This window comes from Palaemon carinicauda, chromosome 20 (genome assembly GCF_036898095.1).
Source record: "Palaemon carinicauda isolate YSFRI2023 chromosome 20, ASM3689809v2, whole genome shotgun sequence".
Taxonomy (NCBI): Eukaryota; Metazoa; Arthropoda; class Malacostraca; order Decapoda; family Palaemonidae; genus Palaemon; species Palaemon carinicauda.
This window is the reverse complement of record NC_090744.1, coordinates 12,704,918-12,722,980: the sequence shown is the minus strand read 5'-3', so window position 1 is coordinate 12,722,980 and position 18,063 is coordinate 12,704,918. Positions and strand designations below refer to the sequence as shown.

Here is an 18,063-nt window from a genome sequence, read left to right as displayed (position 1 = left end):
TCAGGCAGGCTTAAGGGCCTTAGTCTGGCCCCTCTTCAGATCCTACCGCTCCTGCCAAGTCGCCCCGTTGCGTGTCGACTTCATGCTAACCAGCAGGGGACGCATTTTCACACCTTCACATCTTGCAGTAGAGATATCGGGATGATTGAGATTCTCTCAATTCCACCATCGGCTCTCTCATTCCAGGCAGGGGAATGTTTCTCTCAGACTATCCGAGCAGAGCCTCATAGAGAGAGTGTACCTAGGGGTCTTTGACCTTGGGTAACCAGCAAGTGCTGGTCTGGGGGACCTGATCACGACAGCTTGGAACCTCAAGCTTCCGCTAGTTTTCCCCCCAGTCTCAGACCCCGAGACTCTGGCAAGATGCATTCCGGTGATGGTGGGACAACTTCGACGCCTGCGTCTTCCCTCCTTTTTGTCTGCGGACAATGGGTCTCAACAAACCAGGTTGTCTGTCAACCTTTCAATGGGAGAGCTCCACTGGGACTATGTGCAGAACGGTTTCTGGACCCTCTGCTTCCCCTGACGGAACTCCCGGGAGAGCTTCTCCCACGGCGCAGACTACTCAAGCAACCACACTGCGACATCTCTCCCGAACCGGGGCGTCGCTTCGGCTTCATGCCTGGAGACACTACGCTTCCTCCTCTAGAAGAGACAACCCGCTACAGTCGCGGTACGGAGGTCGCGTCATCTGCGATAGTCATCCACAGGGGTCTCCCAGGCAAAATGAAGAGTCTAAGGTGGTTGGTGCCGTGGGAGATGTACCTCTTCCCGTGAGGCCTCTTCTCCAGCAATAACGGTCTTATTGCCTTTCGGCGGGAGGAAACTCCTTTCCGCTCTTGGCAATGAAGCCTGTCGCTCAGCCTTTCCCTGACCTTCAGGCTTAAAGGAATAACTTTTTCCTGCCCGCTGGATCTATCCTCGCTCATGCGAAGCTACGATCGTCCCTGCCCTAGTCGGAGGAAGACCTCCAACTTGGAGCATGGCTCGGACTTTTAGTCCTTTAAGAGATCTTCTCAAGACCCTTTACGACAGGCCTCGGATTGTATTCCGCCCTGGGTCTTCTGCTCACTCTGGCCACGGCCAGTGTGTAAGCAATCTTCTTGGTCTCTTACTACTCCCCCCCTTTCTAAGGAAGAGGGGAAGGCAACATTCAGGCTCGCTCCTGAGTTGTTGGCTAGACTCAGAATCTGAGGGTCCCGACCCTTCGGTCCGATTCATTCAAGATTTTGAGTCTCCATTCTGTGTCTGATGTCCCAAGACCTTCTCTTTCTTGCCAGTACAGGAATCGAGAGGTTAGCCCTGGGAACAGCTGCAGTTTGGCCTCAGTTGCAGCCGATTTGGGAACACAAGGAGGACATGGGGGGAGAGTCACCAGTATACCTCTTCAGCCCGGACTCAAGGACATTCATCTCGACCTGTCTTCAGACCCTCCCCCGTCACGTCGCCCTACAGCACGATGTTGGATACATCGCAACGTCCCTCGCCTTCGAGTAATACTACTCTGTGACGCAGGTGCTACAAGCTGGAGTCTGGAAGCGTCTGATGACCTTCGCAGCCCGCTTCCTGCAGGGCGTGACCCACAGGAGTCTCGATACGTTTTCTATCGCTCTGTGGTGGCTACACAACAGCTGGTCTAACCTCAGGCTCCTTTTTGGACAGGTAGCAGAAGGTTGAGGGCATTGTTATCAGGTTTTAGTCTGCATGAACGAAAGAAGTATGTCTGGCCCTTACTTCTTTCTTCATCATCCCCTCTACGGGGAAGCAGCATCCTGGTCTCTGCATAGCTGACCTCGAACCTCTGCAGGTAAACCATGCTTCCTTGTGTTCCGAGTATTGAGTCAATACTGTCGCGTCCCCCATACCCTGACGAGGTGGTATTGGGAACGTCTTAACCCAGAGTTCCTTCTGGAACTCCAGGTCAACTGCCTAAGACGGGTCACACTTCTTCCTTCACACACAAGCTTACGTAGGCCACATGGTTCCGTGCGGTGCAAGGAACTTGTGAGGTGCAGGGACTCCTTTTCTCGAGTGCGACTCACTCGGATTCTGAGTCCCCGGGTAAAGCCAAAGCCAGTATGGCTGGGGACTTTCCACCCTTCCTAAGGGATAAGTCACCCTTTGTAAATAGCGTGGTTTGTATTTCGGTTACGGAACAAATGACAAATTCGAAGATAATTTGTATTTTTCCTAACCATACAAACCTTAGCTATTTACACATATTTGCCCGCCAGCCCTGTCCCCCAAGACAAGTCCTACCTCTAAGTGAAAGTGAGTATTCACCTGTGTGTGAGGGGGAGGAGGGGTAGCTAGCTACCACTCCCCTACCCCCCCGCTAACTAGCGCGGGGGTAATACACCCTCGTTAAATTCTAATGGCTCGCCATTTCAGCTACGCTAAAAGTAATAACCCTTTGTAAATAGCTAAGGTTTGTATGGTTAGGAAAAATACAAATTATCTTCGAATTTGTCATTTTAATCTGGAAAAACTTGTTCCTATTTGTGTTTTAGTTACCATATTTTATTGTTACATTTTATTTCAGAACTATTTTAATCAGGAAAAACAATTTTCCTAGTTTTGTTTTTGTTACCATATTTTTTTTTATTATTATTAAACTTTCTATTGATGTAAAGAAATATTTGTTATTTTTTTCTCTTTTCAGATTACCATCTACATGGTTATGGCAGCATCATTGCTGCTTGGAAAGAATATGTTCTCACCATCACTTGACTGGTTGCAGCACCTTCATGTCCTCGGAGGAGACGGATCCTGTCTCTGCCCTTCGTGCCGAGGTCACTCGTGTTCGAAGGAATATCATTGTAGTGTGTGTCGGGAGTGGTCGCCCTCCCAGTGGGTGAGGTTTGGTAAGCGGAAGAAGTTTAAAATAGATTCTCCTCCTTCGAGGTCAGCCTCGGAGGGGAAGAAGTCGAGTACACGAGTGGCGTCCTGGTAACGCCGCGACAATCTCGTCCTGGGTCTCCTCCCATTGTCTCCCCTAGAGAGGCAGTGAGGGAGCCCTTGAGCGGAGGAGTCCTTCTCAGACGACGACGTTCGTCTACTGTGGCCCTCCTTGGCGTTGACGGCTCCTATTCTTCGGCTCTCTCCTAATAGGTTCGCTAATGTACCTATTAGTCTGAACCTTCCTTCACGTCCAACGAAACGTGTTCCTCTACCCCAGAGGTTATCGCCTCTGTCTACTGGAGCTGCTAGAGTGCCCTCCCCCCCCCAGCCACCCCAACCTTACCCGCTCAAGCGGTTAGGCAGTGTTGTCACCTGGCAATCAAAGTCTTAATGGCTATCTTCCAGGTAAGCTGAAAGATAATTCGCATAAATAATTATCTCCGAATTTTTCATTTTCAGTGACCTGTTTGTTTTTAGCTGTAGATTTTTTTTCTGGCAGGTTTTATTATGAACATTGGTTGTCCCGACACAAGATACAAACCTTACACTCCTTAACCTAGCATTGTTATTTCGGTGTAGCTGAAAACTAGTCGAAACTTGAGTTAACCAGAGTGTAACTACCCAGTGTTTACCCACTGCTTCAGCCAGCTCTAGTGACTAACCGTCACTTTTTATTTCGGCTCGGTCGAGTGTAGACGTGTCTCACTCTCCCGTTATCCTAAACTGTCTTGAACTAATTTCTTTTCGCTTTTTCTTTTTCAGGTGTGCCTACATGTGAGGTCCAACCATGCCACTCTGTCCAGGCCGTGAAGGACACCGTTGCAACTCCTTCATGTCCTCGGAGGAGACGGTTTCTCACAGTCTCTGTCCTTCGTGTCGAGGTCACTCTTGTTCGAATTAATCTCCTTGTAGAGTGTGCCGGGAGTGGTCGCCCTCCCCGTGTGTGAGGTTTGGTAGGCAGAAGTAGTAGTTTAATAGAGATTTTCCATTTTAAGGGTCAGTCTCGAAGGACAAGTACAAGTGGCGCCCTAATAATGCCGGGACAACCTCGTTTTGGGGTGTCCTCCCATTGTGTCTACCCTAGAGGGGTAGTGAGGGATCCCTCCGTGGGAGTCCCTCTCAGACGACGCTGTTTGTGGCTTTCATTATTAAGTTTGTCAGTCGTGGTGGTGGTTGTCATCGTCATTTGAAGTCAACAGAGACTTCGTCATATATAATTTTCCCTGTAGTATAATTTTTCAGGAAACCTTATAATTAATAATTTTTCCAGGAAACCTTAGAATTGATAATTTTATTACATTTTATTTCAGAACTTTTAATCCGGAAAAGCTTGTTCTTATTTGTATTTTAGTTACCATATTTTTTTTTATTGAACTTTCTATAGATATAAAGAAATATTTGTTATTTTTTTTCTCTTTTCAGATTACCATCTACATGGTTATGCCAGCATCATTGCTGCTTGGAAAGAATATGTTCTCACCATCACTTGACTGGTTGCAGCAGCACCATGTCCTCGAAGGAGACAGATCCTCACAGTCTCTGCCCTTCGTGCCGAGGTCACTCGTGTTCGAAGAAATATCCTTGTATTTTTGTCGGGGAGTGGTCGCCCTCCCAGTGGGTGAGGTTTGGTAAGCGGAAGAAGTTTAAAATAGATTCTCCTCCTTCGAGGTCAGCCTCGGAGGGGAAGAAGTTGAGTACACGAGTAGCGTCCTGGTAACGCCGCGACAATCTCGTCCTGGGTCTCCTCCCATTGTCTCCCCTAGAGAGGCAGTGAGGCAGCCCTTGCCCTTGAGCGGAGGAGTCCTTCTCAGACGACGACGTTCGTCTACTGTGGCCCTCCTTGGCGTTGACGGCTCCTATTCTTCGGCTCTCTCCTAATAGGTTCGCTAATGTACCTATTAGTCTGAACCTTCCTTCACGTCCAACGAAACGTGTTCCTCTACCCCAGAGGTTATCGCCTCTGTCTACTGGAGCTGCTAGAGTGCCCTCCCCCCCCCAGCCACCCCAACCTTACCCGCTCAAGCGGTTAGGCAGTGTTGTCACCTGGCAATCAAAGTCTTAATGGCTACCTTCCAGGTAAGCTGAAAGATAATTCACATAAATAATTATCTCCGAATTTTTCATTTTCAGTGACCTGTTTGTTTTTAGCTGTAGATTTTTTTTCTGGCAGATTTTATGAACATTGGTTGTCCCGACACAAGATACAAACCTTACACTCCTTAACCTAGCATTGTTATTTCGGTGTAGCTGAAAACTAGTCGAAACTTGAGTTAACCAGAGTGTAACTACCCAGTGTTTACCCACTGCTTCAGCCAGCTCTAGTGACTAACCGTCACTTTTTATTTCGGCTCGGTCGAGTGTAGACGTGTCTCACTCTCCCGTTAACCTAAACTGTCTTGAACTAATTTCTTTTCGCTTTTTCTTTTTCAGGTGTGCCTACATGTGAGGTCCAACCATGCCACTCTGTCCAGGCCGTGAAGGACACCGTTGCAACTCCTTCATGTCCTCGGAGGAGACGGTTTCTCACAGTCTCTGTCCTTCGTGTCGAGGTCACTCTTGTTCGAATTAATCTCCTTGTAGAGTGTGCCGGGAGTGGTCGCCCTCCCCGTGTGTAAGGTTTGGTAGGCAGAAGTAGTTTAATAGAGATTTTCCATTTTAGGGGTCAGTCTCGAAGGACAAGTACAAGTGGCGCCCTAATAATGCCGGGACAACCTCGTTTTGGGGTGTCCTCCCATTGTGTCTACCCTAGAGGGGTAGTGAGGGATCCCTCCATGGGAGTCCCTCTCAGACGACGCTGTTTGTGGCCTTCATTATTAAGTTTGTCAGTCGTGGTGGTGGTTGTCATCGTCATTTGAAGTCAACAGAGACTTCGTCATATATAATTTTCCCTGTAATATAATTTTTCAGGAAACCTTATAATTAATATTTTTTCCAGGAAACCTTAGAATTGATAATTTTATTACATTTTATTTCAGAACTTTTAATCCGGAAAAGCGTTCTTATTTGTATTTTAGTTACCATATTTTTTTTATTGAACTTTCTATAGATATAAAGAAATATTTGTTATTTTTTTCTCTTTTCAGATTACCATCTACATGGTTATGCCAGCATCATTGCTGCTTGGAAAGAATATGTTCTCACCATCACTTGACTGGTTGCAGCAGCACCATGTCCTCGGAGGAGACAGATCCTCACAGTCTCTGCCCTTCGTGCCGAGGTCACTCGTGTTCGAAGAAATATCCTTGTAATTTTGTCGGGGAGTGGTCGCCCTCCCAGTGGGTGAGGTTTGGTAAGCGGAAGAAGTTTAAAATGGATTCTCCTCCTTCGAGGTCAGCCTCGGAGGGGAAGAAGTTGAGTACACGAGTAGCGTCCTGGTAACGCCGCGACAATCTCGTCCTGGGTCTCCTCCCATTGTCTCCCCTAGAGAGGCAGTGAGGGAGCCCTTGCTCTTGAGCGGAGGAGTCCTTCTCAGACGACGACGTTCGTCTACTGTGGCCCTCCTTGGCGTTGACGGCTCCTATTCTTCGGCTCTCTCCTAATAGGTTCGCTAATGTACCTATTAGTCTGAACCTTCCTTCACGTCCGACGAAACGTGTTCCTCTACCCCAGAGGTTATCGCCTCTGTCTACTGGAGCTGCTAGAGTGCCCCCCCCCCAGCCACCCCAACCTTACCCGCTCAAGCGGTTAGGCAGTGTTGTCACCTGGCAATCAAAGTCTTAATGGCTACCTTCCAGGTAAGCTGAAAGATAATTCACATAAATAATTATCTCCGAATTTTTCATTTTCAGTGACCTGTTTGTTTTTAGCTGTAGATTTTTTTTCTGGCAGGTTTTATTATGAACATTGGTTGTCCCGACACAAGATACAAACCTTACACTCCTTAACCTAGCATTGTTATTTCGGTGTAGCTGAAAACTAGTCGAAACTAAAGTTAGCCAGAGTTTAACTACCCTTGTTTACCCACAGCTTCAGCCAGCACTAGTGACTAACCGTCACTTTTTATTTCGGCTCGGTCGAGTGTAGATGTGTCTCACTCTCCCGTTAACCTAAACTGTCTTGAACTAATTTCTTTTCGCTTTTTCTTTTTCAGGTGTGCCTACCCGTGAGGTCCAACCATGCCACTCTGTCCAGGCCGTGAAGGACGGCGTTGCAACTCCTTCATGTCCTCGGAGGAGACGGTTTCTCACAGTCTCTGTCCTTCGTGCCGAGGTCACTCGTGTTCGAATTAATCTCCTTGTGTGTCGGGAGTGGTCGCCCTCCCCGTGGGTGAGGGTTGGTAGGCAGAAGTAGTAGTTTAAAAGAGATTCTCCCTTTTAGGGGTCAGCCTCGAAGGACAAAAAGAGTACAAGTGGCGCCCTGATAATGCCGGGACAACCTCGTTTGGGGTGTCCTCCCATTGTGTCCACCCTAGAGGGGCAGCGAGGGAGCCCTCTGTGGGAGTCCCTCTCGTCATTAACTTTGTCAGTCGTGGTGGTGGTTGTCATCGTCATTTGAAGTCAACAGAGACTTCGTCATATATAATTTTCCCTGTAGTATAGTTTTTCAGGAAACCTTATAATTAATATTTTTTTCAGGAAACCTTAGAATTGATAATTTTGTTACATTTTATTTCAGAACTTTATTTTAATCTGGAAAAACTTGTTCCTATTTGTGTTTTAGTAACCATATTTTTTTTTATTGAACTTTCTATAGATATAAAGAAATATTTGTTATTTTTTTCTCTTTTCAGATTACCATCTACATGGTTATTGCCAGCATCATTGCTGCTTGGAAAGAATATGTTCTCACCATCACTTGACTGGTTGCAGCACCTTCATGTCCTCGGAGGAGACGGATCCTGTATCTGCCCTTCGTGCCGAGGTCACTCGTGTTCGAAGGAATATCATTGTAGTGTGTGTCGGGAGTGGTCGCCCTCCCAGTGGGTGAGGTTTGGTAGGCGGAAGAAGTTTAAAATGGATTCTCCCCCTTCGAGGTCAGCCTCGGAGGGGAAGAAGTCGAGTACACGAGTGGCGTCCCGGTAATGCCGGGACAACCTCGTTCCGGGTCTCCTCCCATTGTCTCCCCTAGTGAGGCAGTGAGGGACCCCTCGAGTGGAGGAGTCCCTCTCAGACGACGCTGTTCGTTTACTGTGGCCCTCCTTGGCGTTGACGGCTCCTATTCTTCGGCTCTCTCCTAATAGATTCGCTAATGTACCTATTAGTCTGAACCTTCCTTCGCGTCCGACGAAACGTGTTCCTCTACCCCAGAGATTATCGCCTCTGTCTACTGGAGATGCAGGAGGAAGTTTTTTGATGTTGACGTCATCTTGGAAGCATTCGACGAATTGTGAAGTCATCATTATTGAATTCGTCAAATTCATTATCGTCGCCCTCGTCATTAAGTTTAAGTCATTGCCATCAAAGTCATCAGAGTCTTCGTCATATATAATTTTCCCAGTAGTCTATTTTTTCAGGAAACCTTGAAATTAATATTTTTGTTACTGTATTACCTTATTGAATCTCAACTTTTTTTCCCGGGTCCAAGGCCGTTCTGTCTTGCGGGGCTTGGCTGTCTAAGCCCGATGTCGACCCGCACATCTCATCCCACCCACCTGTTGAGGTGTGATGGTGGTTCTCTCTTTAATGCATGCAAATCTGAAAATCAGTCAGACTCCCAGACTTGGCCATTGTCTTTTTTGCAGAACGACTTACTTAATCAAGGTATCTTCGAGCTTCTACAGTCGGTTCTTCCTGATAGAAGTGCCCAGTTTTCGTTCTCTCCTGGAACAAGTTAGTTCATCAGACTGTTCGGCGAGAAGGCAGGTTTTCAAGAGAGTTTTTACCTTGGTGTCAACCTGGCCCTACAGGATCTGCTTCGTTCCCTGAAGATTTCGGGACTGGCTAATCTTAACAGACTCGGTGGCTTTTCATCACCACAGAGACAACTCTAGTTTACTGCAATCAAGTGTTGAAGTAAATATCAAGAAATATCCCTGCTTTTTTATCAGAGACGGTTATTCTTAGGCATGTTTATCATCACCAGCCTGCAGAAGTTTCCTCGATCAATGGGGTCCAATGTCGAAGATGGTGGTAGTCTCTAACTTATATGAGAGACTTTCAGCCAGAAGTGTTTACATCTCAAGAGCCACCGTTTCACTCTGGTTTATAAAGCCCGCATCGGACTCCTTCAAATCCAATCTCTTTAGGGGCAGCCAGATCCCAGGGATTCAGCATGAGGAATGTCCCCTTTTTTTCTGGTCTACGGGACTCAGGCAGGGAACGGACCTGAGAAGAGGATTGACAAAAGAGAATCTCCGCCGAGGAGATTTGACGCTCTCTTCAGATGCTGCAAAAGAAAGGTTGACCCTACATGCTGTACGACTCGGCCTCCAGCCTCTGGTCAGAATGTGAGTGGTACTATCATTTAAATTTCCTAGAGATGAGTGCAGCCTTGCAGCAGATACATCAATCCCTGGTGGGTCACTCGGTGGTAATGGCGAACGACGACACCATGATAGTGGCTCATTTAGAACAAATAGGGCGGTGCTTGTTTTTCGCAGCACTTCTCTCTTCTAGCATGGTATGGTAAATGTTCTTAAGGCAACTCTTGTTTCTCTATCAGCTCAATTATTCCGGACAAGCAGGAATGTGCTCACGGTCTTCTGAGCAGAGCTACTCGGATAGTGGTAACCGAGTGGTCTTTGTATCATGCAGTGGCCTACAAAGTCCTGAGTTTGAGGGGTTCCAGAGAGTGGATCTCTTCGCAACGTCCCTGAATAACTTGTCTCCACTCTACGGTTCACCAGTCCCGGATCCCCAGGCTCTAGGGCTGAATGCATTTGGCAACGGCAGGTAAGCATTGGCGTTTTCGCCATTTTTCCCTGCACTGCTTGATCATCTGCAACCTGGCATTGCCCCTCTCGGCTCCGCTTTGCATCTGTGGGATGGTCCTGTACCTTCTTAGGATGCTGACGGAAGTGCCGAGAAACTCCCTCCACGACACAATTTACTAGACAGCCTCGTGTGATCATCTTCCATAGAGCCATAGGCCCCCTACATTCTTCACGCCTGGACACTTTCCAACATCTCCTTACACGGAGAAGCTTTCACAGCAAGTTGTAAAAGGATTTTCTGGATACCTCCAGAATTCTCCAATTGCTGGCTAACAGGCTAGCGGACTTCCTTCAGTGGTTGATGTCATGGACAGGGTATCTCACCCCCTCGTTGCTACTTTCCAGCATAACCTTCAAGGGGGAAACTCCCCTCGGTCTCGGCAATGAAAGGCTACTACTCGTCCTTGAGCTTCGGCTTCAAGCTGAAAAGTATTAACCTTTCCTCTGTGTTGGTATTCTCTCAGTCAGAAGTTGGACCTAATCCACGTAACATGGTTCGTGTCCTTCGGTCCCTAAAGAGTTCCCCCAAGGACCCAGGACGCCAAACAGCAGATCTTCACCTGTCCTTGAAGACAGTTCTCTCGCTCCTTTTGTCTTTGGCCAAGAGAGTTAGCAAATCCTATGGTCCTTCGTCTCAGTCACGGTGATGGGTAAGGTAATACTCAACTTTGTTCCTAGAAGCTCGGATCCCACATTCAAACCATTTAGATTGGGAGTCCTATGTAGCGTGACCAATGATCCAGATCAACAGCTACTGTAATACACTAGGGAGAACCTGAGGTGCTACCTCAGGAGAACTACAGGAGCTCACCCCAGTGTCAGTACTCTTTGTCAGTTCAGGGAAGGTAAACCGAAGGATCACCAAGAGCCCGTTCTCGGCTTGGATTCGCAAGGTCATAAGCGTTGAACGCTGATCCTTCTCCTTAAATGAGATGACCCACAGCTCATGACGTTAGGGGCATAGGTATGGCCATAGCATTCAAGAAAAACTACTGATACAGGTTCTACAAGCGGGTCTGTGGAAGCATCGGACGACTTAAGCTACCCATTACCTTGAAGACAAGACCCCCACGAACATAGGTACATTCTCCCTTGCCCATGTGGTGGCAGGATGACAAAATGATTTAAACATCTCAGGCTCCTTGATGGGCAAGTAGCAGATGGTGTAGTGCCGAGGTTACTATGGATTAAGTCTGGGATGAATGAGAAGAATGACTGGCTCTTTCTTTCATCTTCCCATCTCTGGGGGAACAGCACCTGCAGTACTTTGCAAGCTGGCCTCCTCTGTCTATAGGTAAAACCATTTCCCTTGTGTAACCTGGTATAGAGATACTGTAGATCCTTGTCCCCATATCCCCTGGCTAAGTGGGATTGGCTAACCTTTATGGTTGGTTCAAAGATTACGATACTTTGCAAACTGGCCTCCTCTCTTTGCAGGTAAAACCACAGGTGTATACTCATGTTCTCATGCACCCTGGGGAGGTGGGATTTGGTAACGTTTGTTGGTTTAAAGATCCCTTCATTTTTGAGAAATCTTACCTAGACTAGTCACACTGCTGGTATCGTACAATCACACAGATTGATTAGGCTGTAGAGCGTGCTATTGCACAGAGGTTTTTAGCGAAGTGTCGAGGTTTTCCCCCTTTTAAGTGCGTAACACGAAGGGGGAAAAACCCTGGGTCAAAAGCCAGCCAGTTGGTTAGCACTGCCACCGCCTTAGGGGCGAGTCTTCCTCAATGAAGAGCAAAAGGGCCTGTATTTAGTGTCGGAACAAATAACAAATTTAAAGCAATTTGTATTTTTTGTAACGATACCAACCTTTAGCTCTTAATACAAATTTGGCCTGCCAACACCTATCCCCTGGTAAATTCTGCCTGTAAGCAAAACTGACCATAAAAGACAGGTGTGTGTGTGTGTGAGAGGGCAAGCTAGCCAGTACTACCAACTCCCCCCACTAACTAGAAGTGGGGTGTTACACCTGGCTAGAAGTCTTATGTCTAGTCTTTCTCTGAAAGTATTTTCCTTAATAAAGAGCTCACGGTTTGTTTCGTTAGGAAAAATACAAATTACTTGAACTTGGTCATTTTTAAGAAGCATAGGTTTAACAGATGAAATTCAGATGTCTATCATAGGTTTTTATCATATTTTGATCTCTTACATGTTATATATTTTTCCCTCCCAAATTTGTTTGGCTGAGCTCTGTAAGAATTGAAGTTCGACTCATGGGGATGGTTAATCTCCTTTTTATAATGACATTAATTATTCATTTTAAGTTGACCAGGATGACCAGGCTATGGAGAAATCTTCGTTGATATCGCGTAGGAAAATAATCCTTCATCCTGAATAGCATAGAAAATCCACTGGTAAGTAATCCTAAGATGGGGGCTCTCGACTTTTGATCCTTCATGAAATTTTACCCATTTATTTTTTACCCCCTTTCAGTTTTCTCCAAAATTCAACAGGCTTCATGTAAAATTCAAGTTTTATATAAATTCTGACTGAATATTTTAAAATGTAGAGAGAAGACTCGACTTACAAACTTAATGGGGGTACAAGAACCTGTTAGTAGGTTGGATTATTTGCAAGTCAAATTTAACACCAAGGGAAGGCTTCACCTAACTTGCATGCCTATGATTCTCAGGTGCAAACATCAACAAAGTCTGTTTCATATTGCAAATGTTGCTTTATAAGCAACATTAAACTATATATCGTTTTATTAGTTTGTTCCGTAACTGAAATACAAAGCTACGCTATTTAGGGGTATTACTTTCAGCTTTGCCGAAAGTACATACATACACCAAGGCACTTCCCCCAATTTTGGGGGGTAGCCGACATCAACACATGAAACAAAAACAAAAAAATAAATAGCTAAGGTTTGTATCGTTAGGAAAAATACAAATTATAAATTTGTCATATTTAGTTATTGATATAGTTTATGAGATATATGTTTCCTGTTGGATATTTTTGCATCGCCGAATGAGGACCTGTCTAGTGAGTAATTTGTAACATTTTCATGGCCCAGGTTAAGACTCCGTTTCTCTGTGAAGCCACGTTGGGAACCCTAGAGACCTTCAAGGTCTCTGATGAATTGAGGACCGAGTTTTAGGAAGATATTACTCACACTGGGCCAAAAGTCCTGCATCCATGCAGTGAAGAGCATAGTTACCCGGGATTTATTACCAGCCCTCCACATCAAATAGTTGTCCCTCGTCATGTGGTTTCTTCCTGAAAAACCTTGAGATTTTGGAATGGTAAGTAAGTAAGGGATTGATCTTAAGGTCCCCAGTTGCGTTACCAAACCTCATTAGAGTTAGTGTATCTTTCATAAGTATACCCAGGCAATGCCCTATCTTTGTGTGGTATAAATCCTCCTCGGGCTTTTCCAAGAGAGGCCCTTTTACCCCCAATGGACGTAACGTACTGGTACGTTTCACAAAACTCCTTCTTTTACCCCCATGGATGTACCGGTACGTCCTTGCAAAAAACTGCTTTTTAAATTTTTTTTGCATATCTTTGATAACTTTTTGAGAAACTTCAGGCATTTTCCAAAAGAATGAGACCAACCTGACCTCTCTATGACGAAAATTTAGGTTGGTAGAGCAATTTGAAAAAAAAAAAAAATATTGCAAAATGTGCTTGAAAAAGAAAACACCTGGAGGTTAAGGGTTGGAAAGTTCCAAATAGCTTGGGGGTAAAAGGGTTAAAAAGCTCATTAATCTTACTGTATAAAACAAATACTTCTATGCTTGAAAATTGTTTGAATACGGAATTGTTTGAGTTCTGGGTAGTTTGATCTCTTGTACTACTGTAGTGGTTGTGTAGATGGCTGATTTGGCCTCCCCAGTTCCAGCACTGTCCTATGTGTCTCAGATATTACAATCCAGTCTAATCTTGCCACTAAGCATCATGTATGATTTTAGCTCTCTTCTTAAGAACTCTGTAAATCAGTATCGAAACTTCACAGTCATGTTTAGCCTAACGGCTCTCCTCTAAAGGTTTGGTCCCGAATGAAAAGGGGTAATCAGATTAAGGCATTGGTAACGAGGGAGACCAGCCTATTACAGATAAAGTGTGTTCGAGAGTGGAGTTAGATCTATTGAGTTTCGAGAGGAAGAGAGTAAAAGGTTTTCCATTAATACTCGTGTATGATAAGTTGATCACAAATTTAACATACAAACAGATTCACTTCAAACAGATTGACTTTGGTTTGTATTAGAGAAAGAACTGAGGGATGTATGCAAAAAACCTTTTAAAAGTTGCGATCTGTATTTTATTCTATTGTTTTTAAAATCATAATTATTACCCTTGCAGTTGACACTTAATATTCCATGTTCTTGATTTTCTCATTATCTTTCAGGTGTAGGCTATAGCCAGCCAAAGTCCCCCACGACCATCGCCAGTGGGATACGACTACACGCGGATGTTCGTAATGCCAATCTAACAGGATATTCGGCCTTACTTCGTGGACATTTATACTGAGCTAATATATAGGTACAGTAGATACTCATTTCATTATCTCTTCTATCCATAACTGTACCCCTTTATTTTTTATTCAAATTGACCTCTTTTCTTGCTTTTCCTCCCCATCTTGCTACCTGACCTACCTTGACATTTTACCTCGCAGTGCAGTGCGTTTTTTGCCTTATTGCACCCCAGTTTAGAATGGCCTTCTCTGTCCAATGCTGGGCCATGTGGACAAAAATTAAAAGTCCAACCCTGATATTAACAGATAGAATTCTCCCACAGGAATCAATAAAAAAAAGAAATTCATTATTGAAATATATTTGAAATTACGGAAAATACTGTTGAAGTTTATGAGCGTATTCACACTTGCAATTGATTAATCTAAGTAAATATTTTTTATTTGAATAGATACAGTATTCTCACGTTGATACAAAAATTATCACAATGTTCATTTAAAAGGGCACACTATTGCTAATTTTTCATAGAAATTCTCTTTTTCTTGCTATCTAAGACAACCTTAGGTTTTTATGAGAAGAACCTCATTCTAATCAGTCATTTTAATAGACAAGATTAATGTACAAAATAGTACTACCTATTTCCTGATCTCTGTTATATTTTCCTATAATCTTGATAAACTACCCTTTGATATATTGAAGTTATGGTAAACAATGAGCATGTCAAACAATTTTGTTTGCAAAGGTCTAATTGTAATATTTGGTCTTTCAGTTTTCTGTACTCTAAAATCTATTGAAATCATTGAAGGATATACAGTAGGTTGTGTCAGGACTGAAATGGTATGTCCATGTGTTAACCATTTTACCCCCAAAGGACCTACTGGTACGTTTCACAAAACTCAACCCTTTACCCCCAAAGGACCTACTGGTACGTTTCACAAAACTCAACCCTTTACCCCCAAAGGACCTACTGGTACGTTTCACAAAACTCAACCCTTTACCCCCATGGACGTACCGGTACGTCCTTGCAAAAAAATGCTATAAAATTTTTTTTTTCATATTTTTGATAATTGTTTGAGAAAATTCAGGCATTTTCCAAGAAAATGAGACCAACCTGACCTCTCTATGACAAAAATTAAGGCTGTTAGAGCAATTTAAAAAAAAATATACTACAAAATGTGCTGGGGAAAAAAATAACCCCCTTGGGGTTAAGGGTTGGAAATTTCCAAAGAGCCTGGGGGTAAAAAGGTTAAGGATGGATGGTGGCGAGGGAGTAAGTAGGGCTTGGGAAGATCTTGTTAAGGGGAGAAGATTGACGGGGAGGTAGGGAATTAGATTGTGAGATAAGGTGAAGGATAATATGGAGAGATGAGGTGTGGTGGAAGAGGAGAAAGAATTTTTCGATGATTTTGTAGTGGAGAGAGGGGTGGGGCTAAACGTGGCTGTCTATTTTCTTGAAATGTTAGTCACTATGACAAGATGTTAATTTAATTCACTTGAAGGGGTAGCTGCCTAAGTTTTATCAGACTGGTAATGAAGCACTTTTACTATTTCATACGAAGAATTTATACTAAACTGATAGTTGAGGAAATGAAGGTACAGTAGTGACCCTTTTGATAACTTTTCTCTTTTATTACAGGTAATACATCTGAGAGATATTAAACCTACATAGACCTCGATCAACTTCAGCGATCCCATGAAGAAATTGAAATTCCAGCCGACACATCGTTAATTTATGAAAGATATTTTTTGTTCATTACTTCTCAATATAGTTTTACTTATTTCCTTTTCTCACTGGGGAATTTTTCCCCGTTGGAGCCCTTGGGCTTATAGCATCCTGTTTTTCCCACTAGGGTTGTAGGTTAGTTGTTATTAATAATACTATACTTTATGGAAATACAGCAGTACCACTCTGTGTCTCTCATCAATGTCAAGATGTTGCTAAAAGGTGAATAATATTGTTCTTGGTGCCCCTGGCCAACTTTCCTTCTGTCACGTACTCTCTACACTTTCTTTTGACTCAATTTTGAAACATCTAAATTAACTATGTGAACTTGAAGTAGTTTAACTCCAGTATCAGTTCAAATGATGTATAGGGTTCACTTTTCTCACTACTGATGTTCTTTTGACAATATTTAAACTAGACATCTTAATTAACTATGTGAACTTGAAGTAGTTAAACTCCAGTATCAGTTCAAAGGACGTATAGGGTTCAGTGTTCTCACTACGGATGTTCTTTTGACAATATTTAAACTAGACATCTTAATTAACTATGTGAACTTGAAGTAGTTAAACTCCAGTATCAGTTCAAAGGACGTATAGGGTTCAGTGTTCTCACTACGGATGTTCTTTTGACAATATTTAAACTAGACATCTTAATTAACTATGTGAACTTGAAGTAGTTACAACTCCAGTATCAGTTCAAAGGACATATAGGGTTCAGTGTTCTCACCACTGATGTCTGTCTTGTGCCCTTTCCAACTCTCTCCTGTGTAGTCATGACCCTTTTGTGCATCTGGAGTTGGTTAGGATGAGGATAAAACTATGGGTATTTATGAGATCAGTTCATTGAATTTATTCTCCCTTTTCATAATGTTTTGAAATATATTAATCAAATACTATTATAATGTGTAAAACCATATATGTAATTGGAAAGTTGAATAGAATAGCATCTGATTGTGAAAAGACCACTTATGAACAAGAATTTAGTAATTTTGTTAAAATTCAATCTAAGAAATTGTAACAAATTTAGTGATTTGGATAAATTTACCCTTTGATTTAACAAATTATTTTTGGACACTTGAATTATTTGTATTTTATGGGAAACTTATGATTGCTTTTTGTTTTTATTCCAAGTATTCAAATGTTAACTTGGTTTATGGTATTTTTAGGGAGTCAATTGAAGTTTTCCTGATGTTCCAATTGCTTCTCTCTGGAAGCTTAGTTTCATCGACATTTTTACCCCTAAAACTTAAAGAATTTCCTGATTTATTTCCTTTCAATAGGCTTATACATAAATTAAATGTTATCGGCGTCAATGACCTTAGATGTCAGGATGCCTGAAAACTTTAAATCAATCAATCAATCATAGCAATAACCAACGGCTTGTGCTAGCCACACAGTAGTGTCTTTCAGTTACCATTTCAGATTTTGGGTTTTGATCGTCGTATATTATTAGCAGTACCAGCCGAACACGGTCGAGTCCCTTGTCAGGCTGGGAGGAACATAGAGAGGAGAGGTCCCCTTTTCTGTTTCATTTGTTTGATGTTGGCTACCCCCCAAAATTGGGGAGAGTAGGAGAGGTCCCCTTTTCTGTTAAATTTGTTTGATGTTTGCTACCCCCCAAATTTGGGGGGAGTAGGAGAGGTCCCCTTTTCTGTTAAATTTGTTTGATGTTGGCTACCCCCCAAAATTGGGGGGAGTAGGAGAGGTCCCCTTTTCTGTTAAATTTGTTTGATGTTGGCTACCCCCCAAAATTGGGGAGAGTAGGAGAGGTCCCCTTTTCTGTTAAATTTGTTTGATGTTGGCTACCCCCCAAATTTGGGGGGAGTAGGAGAGGTCCCCTTTTCTGTTAAATTTGGTTGATGTTGGCTACCCCCCAAAATTGGGGGGAGTAGGAGAGGTCCCCTTTTCTGTTAAATTTGTTTGATGTTGGCTACCCCCCAAAATTGGGGGGAGTAGGAGAGGTCCCCTTTTCTGTTAAATTTGTTTGATGTTGGCTACCCCCCAAAATTGGGGAGGGTAGGAGAGGTCCCCTTTTCTGTTAAATTTGTTTGATGTTGGCTACCCCCCAAAATTGGGGGGAGTAGGAGAGGTCCCCTTTTCTGTTAAATTTGTTTGATGTTGGCTACCCCCCAAAATTGGGGGGAGTAG

At 43.7% G+C, this 18,063-nt stretch overlaps 1 long non-coding RNA gene across 2 annotated transcripts in view; it reads left to right on the top strand.

Moving 5' to 3' along the window:
* Positions 1–17,382, top strand: part of LOC137660151 (uncharacterized) — a 33,904-nt gene extending 16,522 nt beyond the window's left edge. The window contains exons 2-5 of one of the 2 annotated variants that reach the window (XR_011047634.1): positions 12,046–12,135; positions 12,795–13,023; positions 14,130–14,263; positions 15,830–17,382. This is a non-coding gene — a long non-coding RNA (uncharacterized lncRNA). The remainder of the gene's footprint in view (positions 1–12,045; positions 12,136–12,794; positions 13,024–14,129; positions 14,264–15,829) is intronic. The other variant, XR_011047635.1, reaches the window with a different exon arrangement.
* The last annotated feature ends 681 nt before the right edge of the window (positions 17,383–18,063 follow it).